Source organism: Rhincodon typus, chromosome 37 (assembly GCF_021869965.1).
Source record: "Rhincodon typus isolate 14 chromosome 37, sRhiTyp1.1, whole genome shotgun sequence".
NCBI classification, from domain to species: Eukaryota; Metazoa; Chordata; class Chondrichthyes; order Orectolobiformes; family Rhincodontidae; genus Rhincodon; species Rhincodon typus.
Genome location: NC_063368.1, coordinates 15,341,608 through 15,359,078, shown reverse-complemented (window position 1 = coordinate 15,359,078; position 17,471 = coordinate 15,341,608). Strand labels below are relative to the sequence as shown.

At 43.1% G+C, this 17,471-nt stretch overlaps 1 protein-coding gene across 1 annotated transcript in view; it reads right to left on the bottom strand.

Moving 5' to 3' along the window:
- LOC109923349 (vesicular glutamate transporter 1) overlaps positions 1–17,471 on the bottom strand; it is an 87,526-nt gene that overhangs the window by 25,650 nt on the left and 44,405 nt on the right. The gene's annotated exons all lie outside the window — the stretch shown is intronic.

Sequence of the window (17,471 nt, the reverse complement as noted above, 5' to 3'; positions counted from 1 at the left end):
CCCGGCACTTTTCCCTGCAACCGCAGGAAGTGCTACACCTGCCCCCACACCTCCTCCCTCACCCCCATCCCAGGCCCCAAGAAGACTTTCCACATCAAGCAGATGTTCACCTGCACATCTGCCAATGTGGTATACTGCATCCGCTGTACCCATTGTGGCCTCCTCTACATCGGGGAAACCAAGTGGAGGCTCGGGGACCGCTTTGCAGAACACCTACGCTCGGTTCGCAATAAACAACTGCACCTCCCAGTCGCGAACCATTTCAACTCCCCCTCCCATTCCTCAGACGATATGTCCATCCTGGGCCTCCTGCAGTGCCACAACGATGCCACCCGAAGGTTGCAGGAACAGTAACTCATATTCCGCTTGGGAATCCTGCAGCCCAATGGTATCAATGTGGATTTCACAAGCTTCAAAATCTCCCCTCCCCCTACTGCATCCCAAAACCAGCTCGTCCCTGCCTCCCTAACCTGTTCTTCCTCCCACCTATCCCCTCCTCCCACCTCAAGCCACACCCCCATCTCTTACCTACTAACCTCATCCCGCCCCCTTGACCTGTCCGTCCTCCCTGGACTGACCTATCCCCTCCCTAACTCCCCACCTACACTCACCTTTACTGGCTCCATCCCCGCCTCCTTGACCTGTCTGTTTCCTCTCCACCTATCTTCTCCTCTATCCATCTTCTATCCGCCTCCCCCTCTCTCCCTATTTATTTCAGAATTCCCTTCCCGTCCCCCATTTCTGATGAAGGGTCTCGGCCTGAAACGTCAGCCTTTCTGCTCCTATGATGCTGCTTGGCCTGCTGTGTTCATCCAGCTCTGCACCTTGTTGTCTCGGATTCTCCAGCATCTGCAGTTCCTACTATCTCTGCTTTATAAGACTTTGGTTCGGCCAAATTTACAGTATTGCCTTCAATTCTGGTTGCCACATTACAGGAAGGATGTGGAACCTTTGGAGAGTGTGCAGAAGAGATTTACCAGGATGCTGCCTGGATTAGAGGGTACAAGCTCTAAAGAGAAACTGGACACGAGGATTGTTTTCTCTGGAGCAGCAGAGGCTGAGTGGAAACCTTATAGAAGTTTATAAAATTACAAGAGGCGTAGGTGGGGTTGACAGTCAGAATAATTTTCCCCAGAGCTGAAATGCCTAATACTAGGGGGCATTTAAGGTGAGAGAGGGAAAGTTCAAAGGAGATGTGAGGGGCAAGTTTTATTTACACAAAGAGTGGTAGGTGCCTGGAACATGGTGTCAGGCCTAGTGGTGGAGGCAGATACGATAGGGGTGTTAAAGGAACTTTTAGGTAAGCACGTGAATAAACAAGGAATGGAGGGATAAAGACCATGGCAGGCAGAAAGGGTTAATTTAATTTGGCGTCATGTTCGGCGCAACATCGTGAGCCAAAGTGGGTACTGTTCTATGTTCTATTGAAAGTAGAGTGGGACGCCATCTCTCCCAGTATGCAATGGGAGAGTCATGCTCGATTTTTACACTCAGGACTGGGACTTGAACTGACAGTTCATCGATTCATGGGCAAGGGTGCCAGCCACTGACCAATGATTGACAGCCTGTGTGGCTGGGAAATCTTGGCGTTAATGTGCCTGATGGGTTTACCATGGTAGCTGCGACTAACTGGGAGTGACCCTGTCCAGTATGGATGGGCTGAATTATCAGAATCCGTCAGTGTTCCCAGTTCTGTCTGTTGGATGCTCCTGATAGTCAAGGGAGGTCCCTGTTATTTGCTGCTCATTAATATGCACGCAGCGTAAATCACCAAATTAGATAGTGACAGAGGCTCTGGAGGAAGCAGCTGGAGAGGGGGTGGGTGTTGAGCAGATGGGTGGCAGCAGACATGTTATCTTCTTTGTGTAAGTTGATGACACATGTTAACCATTTCTTGATCATTTCTGGGTAGGAACTGGAAGTTTACTGAAGCAAGGTAAAGAAATACGGGTGGCACGGTGGCACAGTGGTTAGCAGTGCTACCTCACAGCGCCAGGGACCCAGGTTCGATTCCAGCCTCGGGCGACTGTCTGTGTGGAGTTTGCACATTCTCCCTGTGTCTGTGTGGGTTTCCTCTGGGTGCTCTGGTTTCCTCTCACAGTCCAAAGATGTGCAGGTTAGGGTGGATTGGCCATGCTAAATTGCCCATAGTATTCAGGGAGGTGTAGATTAGGTGGGTTATAGGGGGATGGGTCTGGGTGGGATGCTCTGAGGTTCGGTGTGGGCTTGTTGGGCCGAAGGGCCTGTTCCCACACTGTAGGGATTCTATGATTCTGTGAAATACAACTTCACTTAACGAGCTGTGTTGTACCTGACTCAAGAGTGTTTGATGGGAGCAGTGTAGTGGGAGCCAATTTAAAAATACTGCCCATGTTTAGAGCAGTAAAATCTTAAGATCTCACCAAACAATTACCTACCTGTCCAGCTAATTAAGGATTTGAAAAAAAAACAATATCGCCTTCCTTCTCTGCATCAAATTCCCAAGTTAACACTCGTACCTTATCACACTTGGTCTTCAACAATGGCTGTATGATAGCAAAACCTATCCACTTCTATAGTGAATTGATGACTAACCCTTCTAACCCATTCTGTAGTGAAATAACTCCACAGAAGCCAGTATTCTGTCACCAAGTCACCCTTTATTTACATGTGGATAATACATGACTCAGAGCCAGCTCTCAGAGTGAACAGAACCTCTGACATTCCTGCTTATTCAACCTATTTTCCTGATCATCCTGTTTGGAGATGTTACTACAGACCTCCGGAGCAGGTGGGGCTTGAACCAGGTCTGTCGGTCCAGGGCTAGGAACCGGAACTGAAACAGGTACCACAAGAGGGCCCCACACTCCTGTTTATATCTGTCAGCCAGGGCTCCCTGATTGGACCAGGTTAACAGCCCCAATAAGGGAACTCATATTCTATGAGGTCCATCTGGCTGACCCCATTCCAATCACTATATGTATCTTCCCTGGGAGTCTTTGATAAGACAGTGTAGAGGAAAGTTCATTTTGAATCTGTCAAGAGCAAGAGTAATAAATAAAGTTCTAATTTCAATGACCAAACAAACTCTGACTTAGAACTTTAAGACTGCAAGCTACATATAGAGCCGAAGTAAAAACCGAAAGAACTGCAGATGCTGTAAATCAGGAGCAAAAGCAAAGTTGCTGGGAAAGCCTAGCAGGTCTGACAGCATCTGTGGAGGAAAAAAACAGAAAGGGTTCTGAGGAAGGGTCACCAGACCCGAAACGTTAACTCTGTTTTTTCCTTCATAGATGCTGTCAGACCCGCTGAGCTTTTCCAGCAACTTTGTTTTTGTACTTAATGAGCCTGTTTGACACAAAATACTCAGCACTAGCAATTATTGGTTAATCAACTGCAGGAAACTGCCTTCACAACTACAACTTGGGTGTGAGTCATTGATTCACTATAAAAGTGGATAGGTTTTGCTATCATACAGACAATGTTGAAGACCAAGTGTGATAAGGTACGAGTGTTAACTTGGGAATTTGGTGCAGAGAACGAAGACGATATTGTTTTTTATATATTTCTTTCAAATCCTTAATTAGCTGAACAGGTAGGTAATTGTTTGGTGAGATTTTAAGATTTTACTGCTCTAAACATGGGCAGTATTTTAAATTGGCATCGGGAAGATATGAGCATTGCATTAAATTTTTAGCTTAACTGATTAAATAATCTGATATAACCACAAATAACAATTGAGTGACATTTCTAAATTTGAAACCTGATTAATTCAATTAAACACAATAAAGATGATAAGGCAGGTAATGTGTTGCAGCTGTAGCATCTGGATGCTGGTAGACATTAGAATGATCCACAACTAAAGCCTTTATCTGCAACTCAAGGAACAGCAGTCTGAGTTAGTGGGAACTGCCGATGCTAGAGCCTGAGATAACAAGGTGTGGTGCTGGATGAACACAGCAGGCCAGGCAGCATCAGAGGAGCAGGAAAGCTGATGTTTTGGGTCTGGACACTTCTTCAGAAATGGGGGAGGGGAAGGGGGCTCTGAAATAAATAGAGAGAGGGGGAGGCAGTGATAGAAGGTGGATAGAGGAGCAGATAGGTGGAGAGAAGATGGACAGGTCAAGGAGGGGGGGATGAAGCCAGTAAAGGTGAGTGTAGGTAGGGAGTTGGGATGGAATGGTCTGAGTTGATGAGCTGACTTCAGTGTTTTGGATACTGTGACACATTAGAGAGAGGATATGTTACCAGGAGGCACTCACAAATTTTAACTTTGGTGCTTTAGATTTGGTCTGTGATCAGAGTAAGGGCATCTATAATGATAGAATAAGTAGAAATGGAGGAGACAAAGAGACCATGGCTGCACCCTAAATATTCAAAGGTATTTGACATTTTTGGAAGATCAGGAAGAAAGAAAAGGGAGGTGGGGTGGTTCTGTTAATGAAGGACAAGATTAATACGGTCATGAGAAATGTTTTTGCTTCAGAGATTCAAAATAGATAGGGCAGAAATAAGAAATAGCAAAAGAAAAAGGACACTTGGAGTGGTTTATAGGCCTTCTGACAGTAGCTGAACTGAAGAACAAAGTATAAATCAGGACATAAATAGGGGTTTGGAAGAAAGGTGCCAATCATTGGAGATTTTATTCTTTACAAAGATTAGACAAACTAAAATGGCCAAAGTTGCCTAGAGGATGAGTTCAAAGTGCATAACCGATACAGTTTCTATAAACAATGCATTCCAGAACCAGGAAACAGTCTATTTTAGACCTAGTAATTTCATGTCCACCTACTTACAACTTCTATTGCCTCGTAACCTTCCTTCTGCCAGTGAGAAGTTTCTGTATTTTATACACTCAACCCCAGGGATAGGGACAGAAATAATGAGCCCTGAGTAGAGGCGAGATGGGATTAATTAATGACCCTAAGGACCCTCTCATTAAGAGTAATTGTAGCATTTCACATTCAGTTTGAGGGCAAGAAATCTGATTCTGAAATTACTGCCTTGCAACCTCAAGGCAATGAAGACATTTGGGTATGAAGTTGGCTGAAGTGGAATGGGAATAAAAAGGTCAAATGGTAAGACAGTGGAGAAGCTGTATCAGATATTTAAGGAGATGTTTCATAATTTTCAAAGATATAGTCCATTCAGGAAAAAAGAGATGCTGGGAGAAGGATAGCTAAACAACATGTTTCAGGATAGCATCAAATGGAAAGAAAAGATGTAAAAAGATCCAAAGATTAAGTGTAGCCCAGGAGACAGTGGACAATGTAAGACACCAACAAAGGATAAATTAAAATAAGTGACTGGAATATGGGTGAAAACTAGCATATAATAAAAAAAATTTATAAGCAACAGAGGAGAGAAGGCAATGCTTCCCAAACTGTATACATACTTCTCACTGGCAAAGGAAAGGTTACAAGGCAGTAGAAGTTGTAAGTAGGTGGGCATGAAAATGGCAGATGGAAAATATGGGAAAATGTGAAATATGGTAGGAGGAATAGAAAAGCAGGATATTATCTAAGTGGAGAGAGTATGCACAATGCTGTGGTACAGGGGAGTCTGGGTCTCCCTGCACATCAATCACAATGAGTTAAATTGGAGGTGCTGAAAGTCATTAGCAAGGCAAGAGTTATGTTGACCTTTATTACAAGAAGGATGGAGTATAAAAGTACAGAGGAGTTGCTGTAACTGCCCAGGGTATCAGTGAGATTGCGTCTGGACTACCAGACACTGTTCTACCTCCTTCTGCCTCCTATGCATGTGTTGGAAATAGTTCAGAGAAGGTTCGCTCCACTGATTCCTGAGATGAAGAGTTTGTCTTAGGAAGAAACGCTGAGTAGATTGGATCCATACTCATTGGAGTTTACCTGCATGAGAAGTGGTCTTATTGAAACATATAAAATTTTTTAGACCTCGACAGGGTGAACACTGAGAGGATGTTTCAACTTGTGGGAGAATTGAAAACTAGGGACACGGTTTAAAAATAAATGGTCTTACATTTAAGACAGAAATGGGGAGAAATTTCCTCAGAGTGTAATTAGTCTTTGGTATTCCTCACAACAGAGAGCAGTAGAGGCTGGATTATTGAATATAACCAAGACAGAACATTCTTATGGAGCAGGGATAGTATCCCAATTCTGGTCCATGAGACCCAGGTTCAAGACCCACCTGTGTGTAATAAAATCTCTGAACAGGTTGATTAGAAAACGTCTATAACCAAGACAGATAGTTGAGCAATGAGGGGACAGACAGGAAAATGGAGCTAAGGAGCTAAGACAGATCTAATAAGCTTATCAATAATCGTATTGATTACAGATGGCAGGTATACAGTGATCATTAAGCGGGGCTCAAGACATGGAGATACACCAGGGAACAATAAGTGGGGTCTGGAGCTCTGGTTAATTGCTGTGCTCAGGTGAGGGTGAGGAACATTGTGTTCAGGTAGGGGTAAGAGAGGCTGTGTTCAGATGGGGAGTGAGGGACACTATGTTCAGGTGGGGTAAGAGAGGCTGTGCTCAGGTGGGGGTGAGGGAGGCTGTGTTCCAGTGGGAGTGAGGGACACTATGCTCAGGTGGGGGTGAGGGACACTATGCTCAGGTGGGGCTGAGGGAGGCTGCGCTCGGGTGGGGCTGAGGGAGGCTGCGCTCGGGTAGGGCTGAGGGAGGCTGCGCTCGGGTAGGGGTGAGGGAGACTGTGTTTAGGTGGGGGTGAGGGACACTATGTTCAGGTGGGGGCAGGAGAGGCTGTGCTCAGGTGGGGGTGAGACACGATGCGCAGGTTGGGGTAAGGGAGGCTGGGTTCCAGTGGGGGTGAGGGAGGCTGTGCTCAGGTGTGGGTGAGGGACACTGTGTTTGGGGGTTGAGGGTTGTTGTAGGGACACTGTACTCAGGTTAGGGTGAGGGACACTGTGCTCCTGGGGTAGCCAGAACCACTCTAATCAGATTGGGGTGGGCATCACAGTGCTCAGACGGAGGTGGGGCTAATATGCTCAGGTGGGTGGTGGTGAGGCCATTGAGACCAGGTGTTGTTTGTGGGGGTGGGGGTCACTGTACTAAAGCTGGGGGATGGTTTGGGAGCCAGACTGGGAACAACACTCAGGTTTCTGACTCTGCCCGTTGGGTTTGAGTAGGTAAAATTCAGAATTTCCTCCCTGGCAAAGGGAAAGTTGTGTGGTGATATAGTTGCTGTTTTTTGAACTGATAAAATGGACATTGAGAGGCCATTCCTGCTTGCACATGAAGACACTTAAATTTAAAAAAATCTGTTGAAACAAATATTTCAATGAGTCAGTGATCAATTTATGGACCATCTTCTCTCGAGCGATAGCGAAAGCAATTAGTATTGATTTATTCAAATATAAAATGGATTTCTCTGCGAAGAAAAGCATTTTATGTTTATGAATAATTTGAGACATGATGTGTATCGAGTGGAGTTTTTGGAAGAACAGGAAAATTTGAAACCATGGTTCTCTCTTCTCCTGGGGGTATTCGTCACCTCATGCCTGGGCCTGTGATAGACTCATTGATAGAGATTGATCACTGTCATTTGTCACCACTCCATTAATGTTGTGTCATGTTTGTTGTTGTTCATTCAGGGCACGTGGGCTTTGTGGTCTGGACCAGCATTTATCCAGAAGGTGGTGGTGAGCTGCCTTCTTGAACCTCTGCAGTCTATTTGGTGTTAGGGAGTGAGTTTCAGGTCTTTTTCAGCAACACTGAAAGAGCGGTAGGTTTGTTCCAAGTCAGGAGAGTGACTATCAAGGATGGAAAATTGATTGGAACAGTGTAGAGGGAGCTCTGGTCTGTATCTAACCCTGTGTTGTACCTGTCCTGAGAGTGTTTCATAGGGTCAGCGCAAAAGGCAGCTTTACTTTTTATCTAAACCCTGCGCCGCATTTGCCCTGGAACTGTTTGATGGGGACAGTGTCGAGGAGGTTTTACTTTCAGTTTAAAAGGGTAGAGAGAGCTTTACTCAGTATCTAACCCTGTGCTGTATCTGTTCTGAGTGTTTGATGGAAACAGCGTAGAGGGAGCTTTACTCAGTATCTAACCCTGTGCTGTATCTGTTCTGAGAGTGTTTGATGGAGACAGTGTAGAAGAAACTTTACTCAGTATCTAATCCTATGCTGTACTGAACATGTTTGATAAAATAGTAAAATGGAAGTTGATCTTGTTTGCAATCTGCATTGTAATTAAACTGGAAAGATTAATGAGACAATGTGCGTAGTTTGTCATGGAAGGAGAGAAAGTGGAGTTCAAAATAGGTGATCAGATGTCCAGTGTTTTCTCATCAAGACGGGACTAGAAAACTGTCCCTTGTACCTTGGTTGCTTTGGTTCATGGCTGTTCCCTGCTCAAAGTTGAAGTAGCTACAGAGTAAAGGCCACTTAAATTTATTAAAGTAATGGAGAGACCTCCTGACTCTGGAATTTAATTGGTCCCCAAGAGTCACAACATTATTTATGAATTGCTTTGTAATTCTAACTTGGTTGCAGGCAATGTAAAGGATAACACTAATTACTAACCCATCTGCATCACAGACGCCACATCATGGGCTTGGGGCAAATTTCTCTTTGGTTCATGGTTTAGAAAGAAGAGCAGTTGGACTCTTTTTGCAGGGTAGCTAGTATTGTTTTGATCCCTGGAATTATTCATCTTATCAAGAAGAAAGACTGAAAGAGATCCAGCAGGTTTTATTCCCAGTGGGGCAGATAAGCCATTTATAGAACAGCACCAATGCTGCCTCTAAGCTGCACAGCTGCCTGCCAAGGCATTGACTTCATTGCTGCACACAAACCTCAGAGACAAAACGAGAGAGAACTTAAGTCAGCATCTTCGAAACCCAGGACCTCTCCAACCTGGAAGGATAATGGCAGCAGATGCATGGGGAACACCACCACCTTCAGGTTTTCCCTTCCAAATGATACTTAGCATCCTGACTCGGAACTAAATCAGTATTCCTTCACTGTCGCTGCGTCAAAACCCTGGAACTCACTCACCAACAGCAATATGTGTGTGTCCCTACGCCTCATGGCTTGCAGTGGTTCAAGGCAACACCTTTTCAAGTGTAATTAGGAAGGGGTGAAAAATGTTGGCCTGATCAGTGTCACCCCCATCCCATAGATCTGCCTTAACACTGTTATCACCAAGCCCTTTTCCCAAAGCCTTTCTGTAAGTCCTCTTCAGATTATAGTGTTTTCTTCCACTTTCATTTGTCCCAGTTTGTTCCTTATGATCCTGAATATGTATATTTTATTTTAACTCGATACTAAACAGCTCTCTAGGGTTAACTGGTTGAGGATTTACATAACTGAAGACGAAAAGGTTGAGAGGTGATTTGATTGCGGAATACAAAATCTCGACAGGTGAGTAGTTAGGGAAAAGATGTTCCCAATTGTGGGAGATATTGAGGACACCGATTTAAGACAATTGGCAAAAGAAACAATGACAACATAAAGAGTATTTTTTTCATGCAGCAAGTGGTTGAGATCTGGAATAAATGTGTTGCAGAGGGGGCAGGACTACTGATTATTATCTCAAAAAGAAGAATGTACAGAGTTATGGGGAGAAGGCAGAGGATTGATACTTTTGCTCTGCACTTTTACTTCTTCTAAAGCCAACACAGAAATGATGGGTTGAATGGTCACAGTACAGAAAGAGACCATTCTATAGTTTTGTGGAATGTCTTAGAGGGGTCTAGAACTAAAGGCAGCCAGCTATTATCACATCAATTTGCATGTTTATTGTTAAAATTAACATTAAAATTACTAGTAACCTTTCCTGTGCCTTCTGAGGTTCAGCTTTTTCCAAGGGAGAATGCATTTAAGCTGGATAAAGTGTCAAAATGTTACAACTTGCACTGAGGATATTTATCCCTTTCTAGTCTTCCCTTTCCCCCCTTCACTTTCGGAAGGTGTGCACCATTCAGAACACAAATGACCACCAAATACCTATACCTTGCCTCTAAGCCAGCTCCTTCAATCGTATCCCAGACTGTGCTGTGTTGCACACTGATGGTGTGACATCTATACCTGTGTTATTGTTATCACTGCAGTTGCTACAAGCAAAATTGTTAGTTTGGATATGTTCCTTAAGAACTTGTTGATTCCATACCTTGAAATAGTGGAAGGATTCCCAGGATAACAGTTGTCTTAATTATAGGAAGATGGTGGCGTAGTGGTAATATCATCTGGCAAACTAGAGACCTAGGCTAATGCTTTGTAGTTATGGGTTCAAATGTCAATATTGAAACTGATAGAACTTACATTAAATTAATCAAGAACAAACACAAAGTTGCTGGAAAAGCTCAACACGTCTGGCAGCATCTGTGAAGGAGAAAACGAGTTAACGTTTTGGGTCTGGTGACCCTTCCTCAGAACCGAAATTAATCAAATCTGGAATATAAAACTAATCTCAGTAGGGGCAACCATGAAATTAGCATCAATTGCCCTAAAACCCCAAAAGGTTCACTGATGTTCTTTTGGGAAAGAAATCTGCCATCCTTACCTAGTCTGGTCTACATGTGATTCCAGACTGGTTGACTCTGAGCTGATAGACTAGAGACCATCTCAGTTCAAGGGCAATTAGGGATGAGTAACAAATCAAGGTCTTTTCAGAGATACCCACTTTCCATGAAAGAATAGATGTTGTGGTCTAAACATTCCTTCCATGTTTGTAAACAAGTTCTCACCCACTGATAAAGTATTCATGTGGGTATTAAGGTCTTCTGTCTCTCTAAGATGATATTATTGTGTCCAAATAAAGACTACAAATTGAGGTGGTAAAGATGAACTGCATTTGTCTACAGGCCTTCAAAAGTAAACAAAAAAGCCATGGGATTTCACAACCCATACAATGAGGGGAGACAGTCAACCAGAGAACATCCCAGATATACAAACCCTGCTTCAGCCCTGGTGAGGAGAAATTGGCTTTGAACCTGAGTTGGCATCCAGTACCTGTATCCCTGCAGATAAGTAGAGTCAGAGTCATATAGCACAGAAACAGACCCCAACTAGTCCACGCCGACCATAATCCCAACTAAACTAGTCCCACCTGCCTGTGCTTGGCCCAAATCCCTCCAAACAGTTCTTACTCATGTACTTATCCAAAAAGTCTTTTAAATGCTGTAACTGTAGCTGCATCCACCACTTTCTTTGGAAGTTCATTCCACACACGAACCACTGTCTGTCCCTCATGTCTTTTTAAAATCCCTCTCCTTAAAAAATATGCCCCCGAGTTTTGAAATCTCCCACCCTAGGGAAAAGACACCTGCCATTCACCTTATCAATAACCCTCATAATTTTATAAATCTCTACCAGGTCACCCCTCAACCTCTTACGCTCCAGTGAAGAAAGGTCCTAGCCTATCCAGCCTCTCCTTATAATTCAAAGCCTCAATTTCTGGCAACATGCTGGTATACATGTTAAATTTTCCTGCAATACTGGACAAATCCCTCTTCCATTGATCACTGTAAAAGGTAGCTACGCTCAGCAAAGAGGCATTCATGTCAGACGGGTAACCAGCAGAAGGATTTCCAATGGAGAAGTAATGAAAACTACATGGTGTTAAGTAGAGACTGGACATTTTTGTTCCTTGCAAACATAGGTCATGGAGTTGTCAAATGCACGACATCAAACATGAAAGGATTTCAAGACTAGGGGGCACAGTTTTTAGGAGAGAGGAGAGAGATTTAAAAAAGACATGAGGGACAAATTTTTTAAAGAGACGTGGTCATTTGTGGAATGAACTTCCTGAGGAAGTGGTTGATGTGGGTACAATTACAAAGTTTAAAAGGCATTTGGATAAGTACATGAATAGGAAAGGTTTGGAAGGATATGGACCAGGAGCAGGCAGGTGGGACTAGTTTAATTTGGGATTATGCTTGGCATGGACTGGTTGGACCTAAGGTCTGTTTTTGTCCTGTATGACACTATGACTATGAAAATAAAGTAGCGTTTCCTTGCCCCGTACTGTATTCTTTAAATAAATATTTCCAAAGAGGACTGAATGGCTGCCTTGCAAAATAAAAAGAGATTTGTATCAAAAATCATTTCTGGACACCCCTTCACTGCCAATGAAGAGTAAAGATAGGGATCAATGAATATGCAGAGAAGTCTGTGATAAGTGGGATTTACTGTGACATTAGTTGTTATTCTACTAATAGGCTGGCCCTTAGAAAACTCAGAGCATACTGCTCTGAAGCCTTCCTGTCACGTGCAGTGTATTAATAGATGTTGTTCCGTAATCTGGAAATCTGAACTGAGCATATCAGAAGACACAATGAACCAATGTAAGGACATATTACAACGTGACGTATTTTGGAAGTGTCACCGTAAGGAGGACATATGACAAGCAATTTGCAAACAGCAAACTCTGTTAACAGAATATTCCATAGTCCAAAGATGTGCAGGTTGGATGGATTGGCCACACTAAATTGCCCATAGTGTCTGGGGATGTGTAGGCTAGGTGGATTTGCCGTGGTAAATGTAGGTTTACAGGGATATTTTGGGTCTGGTGGGATGCCCTTCGGAAGGCTGGTGCAGACTCGATGGGCCGAACAGCCTCTATCTGCATTGTAGGGATTATATGATCCTATGAATGTGATAACGACCAGAAAAACTTTTTTGTTAACGTACATTGGTGGAGGAAAAAATATTGGCCATATCATTGGTGTTGGTACCATAGCATCTTTTATGTCCATCTTAGAGGGGTAGCAAGACTTTGAAAGTCCCTGTGAGTACTCTGTCAAAACTGCATGGGGCATGACTGCTCAGATATTTACCTTTGAGTCTCAGGAATGGGACCTGAACTGATATTATCTGGCTCATAAGGTGACACTACTATCCACTGAGCCACAGCTAACATTGTGGTTCAGTGCCCCACCAGTGCAGCAATGATGGGAACCTTTTTGGGGTTTGAGATTCAGGGTGGGGGACTTAATGGAGTGACCTGGGAAGCTGAGGGGTTCTGTGAGGGTTGGAATGTTCTTTGTCGACATGGCAGTACCATCCAGTTCATAGCTAAAAGCAAATTGTCAGAGAGCCTAAAAGGCTGGCAGCTCGGTGCGCTCCATGTCTGGGCAAGGTGCCAATCCCTTGGCACCACGTTTCAAACTCTGTTAATTAATCTTACCATGAGTTGTCCTGCAGGTCATTGCATCAGCAGAAAAAGGAACATTAAATCATTCACTCAATGCGCAATACCATCTCTCTAAGGGAAAGAGAGCTGAAAATTATCCCGACATTTACGCTTGCAGAGATTTTGCTGATGCCATTGTATTGGCAAAATGACCTATATCTCATGCTTTTATGGTACTGATTTACCTCTCCACAACTTTGTGCCCCTTTGCCCTTCTCTTCGACAAAGAGTACTGACCCTTGCCAAGTAACAGGTGCCCTGGCATCACTGTCAACTTTTGCCCATTATTCCTGAGCAAACAGTAAATGCTAGTGGCAGACCGTTCAACTGTAAGAGTTTCTTGGCTGAGCCCCATCAAGTTAGAGCCAATGTTTTACAATTCACAGGCAAAAGCTTTTGTATCAGAATCAGGGGGCATTCACGCGTGACTAGGAGTGGTGTGGGGCTTGGTGAGTGGGGCTTAAATGTTCAGGGTGTTGGAAAATCACCTTGGAAATTTCCATACAAATTATTAAAGGTCACAAAACGTCAAAAAAAAAGATCCAAAAAGCTAGCAGAAATGTTGTGAGTCTTTAGCTGAAGGGGTTAAACTGGACGGTGTTATTTTTCCGTTCTTACAAAGCTGAGGTTGGGGGACATAGATTTAAAGTTCTGTGTGAGTGACAATGATCTAGAACTTGCTGCCCAAAGGGTTTGGTGGAAGTCAAATGCACATGAGGGAATAAATATTCTCCAGGGGAGGTGATGGCCTGGTGGTGTTTTGGGGACCCAGATGGTGGAATCTGAATCCAATAAAAATCTGGAATTAAGAGTCTAATGATGACCATGAAAGCATTGTTGATTAGGTTGTGGACATGCTCACCAAGCCTGTGGGTTTGGTTGCAAGCAAATCTTCTCAAACTTTAAGCATTATTGATTGTCAGAAAAACCCATCTGGTGCACTAAAATTCTTAGGGAAGGAGTCTTCTGTCCTTACCTGGTCTGGCCTACATGTGACTCCAGACCCACAACAATGTGGTTGACATTTAGGAATGGGCAATGAATATTGACCTGGCCAGTAACACCCACATCCCATAGATGAATTTAAAAAAAATGCAGGAAAACGAGGAGACAGTGGCTGGGATATTCATTGGTGAATGAGACAGACTGGATTGCTCTCTGTAGAGAGCTAGCATAGACTTAATGGGCTAAAAGGCCTCATGTGCTATAATGACTCTCTCACATTATGGCAGAAGATTGGACCTGCAAATGCAAAGTGCAAAAGGTTTACTTCTTTTAGCAAGTTACTTTGGCATTGAGGCTTCGGAAATGACATGTTATGTGAATTATAATTTATAAGTTCTATAAATTTCATCATATTTATGCAGTTTTATTTATATATTCTCATAAAAGAATGTAAAATAACGCTGTGAAAAACATGTTGCGAGCACTTCAAATATTTCCAGACAGCACTCATTTCCAGGAACATTTGTAGTCAGGTGAATTGAGAGGAATGTAGAAATCTAGGCTGGCTCTGCAGTTTAACACTGAGAGTGTGATGCACCTCCAGAAGGAAAAATAACTGTTAAACATAGCGAAAGACACATACTCATCTGACTCATCTTGTACACTTCAAAATGGAGCTCCAGTACAACCACTACATTAATTGCTAAGTGTTACTGCTCTTTTCCATTTACCTTTTAGAGACATAGTCTTTTGGTTGTAATATGAAACCCAGATGACACCTATTCTCTCAGGGGGAGGTAAATGGCCCGATAGCACTAACTGAGGAAGAACAGGGGCATTCTCTATGGTGTCTTGAGTCAATATTTAACCCTGCATCAAAATTATGAACATGGATTAATTGGTCACGATCGGGTTTAGGAGGTTGAGGGGTGATCTTATGGAGGTTTACAAAATTAGGAGGGGCATAGATAAGGTGAATAGCAAAGGCCTTTTCCCTAGGGTGGGGGAGCTCAGAACTACAGGGCATAGTTTTAAGGTTTAAAAAGGGACGTGAGGGGCAACTTTTTCACACCGAGGGTAGTTCATACATGGAATGAACTGCCAGTGGAAATGGTAGTACAGTTAAAGGCATTTTGACAGGTATATGAGTAGGAATGGTTTGGAGGGATATGGGCCAAACGCAGGCAAATTGGATTAGTTTAGTTTGGGAAACTTGATCGGCATGGGTGAGCTAGGCTGAGTGGTCTGTTTCCTTGCTGTATGACTCTGTGACCGTATGCTGTTTGAGGAATCTTGCTGTGCACAACTTGAATGATGTGTTTCTTACTTTGCAACAGCGATTGTATTCACTGTCTGTAAACTGCTTCAAGATATCCCAAGGTGATTAAAGGCACTGTATAAATGCAATTTTTCTCTCCTTTAATCGCCCTACCTCAGATGCTGAAGCCCTCATCCAATCCCTTGTTATGGACAATTCCCATGTCCTCTTGGCCAGTCTCATTTTTCACCCTCTATTGACACTGGGGCAAAGGCCCTTTTTAATAAAGCTTCCTCCAGGCTCTGCCAACCCACCTTCACATCGGTCCCATGCACTCTGACCCACATTGGCTCACGTTCCAGCACAGCCTCAGATTTATCATTTGCATCCTCATCTTCAAATACCTCCATGGTCTCACCCTTCTCTATCTCAGTGACCTCCTCCAAACCACTAGGATTTCTGCCCTTTTCTAATTTTGGCCTTGCGTGCCTGCCTTCATCCTAGCTGTCAAGGCCCTTAACTCTGGAATTCCCTCCTAAACATTTTATTTCTCTCTTCCTTGCTTTAAATATGCTGACTAGTTTAGTTTGGGGTTATGTTCAGCATGGACTGTTAGGACCGAAAGACTGTTTCCGTGCTGTATGACTCTATGACTGTATGACTCTGTGATCAATCTTTTGATCATCTGACTTGTTATCTCCTCTTTTGGCCTGCTAGAGCCATTACTGATTTTTTTTTTTGGTTGGGAGCTTGTGGACCTTGTGAAACAGCTTGGGGTCAAAGGACAAGAACAGACTGAATAAGCTTTTCTTTGTTTGTGAGGCCAGGCCTGGAGGCTACTTGCAGACTGAATCTTGATCAAAAGGGTGCTTATAGATACAGTGACCCCAAAAAAAAGCATTGTGTTTAAACGGTAAGCTGACGTTGGCTATTAACAAGGTCGGCATGTGGGAATGGGTTCCAGCAAGTGTGGAAGAGACTCTATGTTCAAGCAGATGGAAGTTGAATGATAATTGAGGCCTTGGAAGGAGATGATCAGTCTATGAGGATGGAATCAAAGTTGGAGTTGTTTTTGATCTGTGTTTTCTGGGGAGATGAGCTTGGCTGCTGATAACACATTATGAGATTTGATAACTCTCTGCCTTATTTTCCACAATAGCTTCTGGAAGTCCAAACAGTAGAAAGCTGATTAAGAAGTATTACTGCCTACGCTTGAGTGAGCTGAGAAGGTAACCCTGATCAACATTTCGGAAAAAGTAAGCGAAGAATCGGAAAAATCCATCTGCTTCACTAATGTCCTTCAGGGAAGGAAATCTGCCAACCCTACCTGGACTGACCTACATGTGACTCCAGACTCACAGCAATGTGGTTGTACACTTAACTGCCCTCTGGATAATTAGAAATGAGCAATAAATGTTGCTCTGGCCAGTGGTACCTACATCTCATAAATGATGGGATGCTTGTGAAACAACACATCATGAAAGCTAGCCATTTAAGTTATCTGGCCAGTTTTGTTACTTCCTTTTATTTATTCCTTAACTGTGCTTGTTTGGCTATCTGTCTTTGGTGCAAAGGTGCTGAAAACAAATGTTTTGGATTTAAAGCATAGACATTAATCAGTTTACCTTGTTTATTTTTGCCTCTGCTAAAGTTATTGTGTATTTAATAAATAGTTAAGAATTTTGGTTGAGATACAAAACTAGTGTTGGGAATTAATTATTCACAAAGCCTGGAACTGGTTATTCAAAAGTCTGGTTAGGAATCACTGGAAAATTATCAGGGGCCTTCGATGGTTTAATGTTACTGTGTTGCAAACACAGAGGTAGAAAGACAGTGTTAATTTGACTGTTTGTTTGTCTCTGCTTCAAACAAAAACTGAAATAACTACAGATGATGTAAATCAGAAACAAAAGCAGAAATTGCTGGAAAAGCTCAGCAGGTCTGGTAACATCTGTAGAGAGAAATCAGATTTAACGTTTCTAGTCCGGTGACCGTTCCCCAGAACTCCTCAGATGCCATGTCAATTTTGTTTCCTCACTAAGCCACTGGGATTGTTCATAATGGTTGAATACAAATAGGATTAAAGTTCTGTGGAAAGTGGAGTTGAGAAAGAAGAAAGTCTATGTTCAATTTACTTTACATTAACAGTT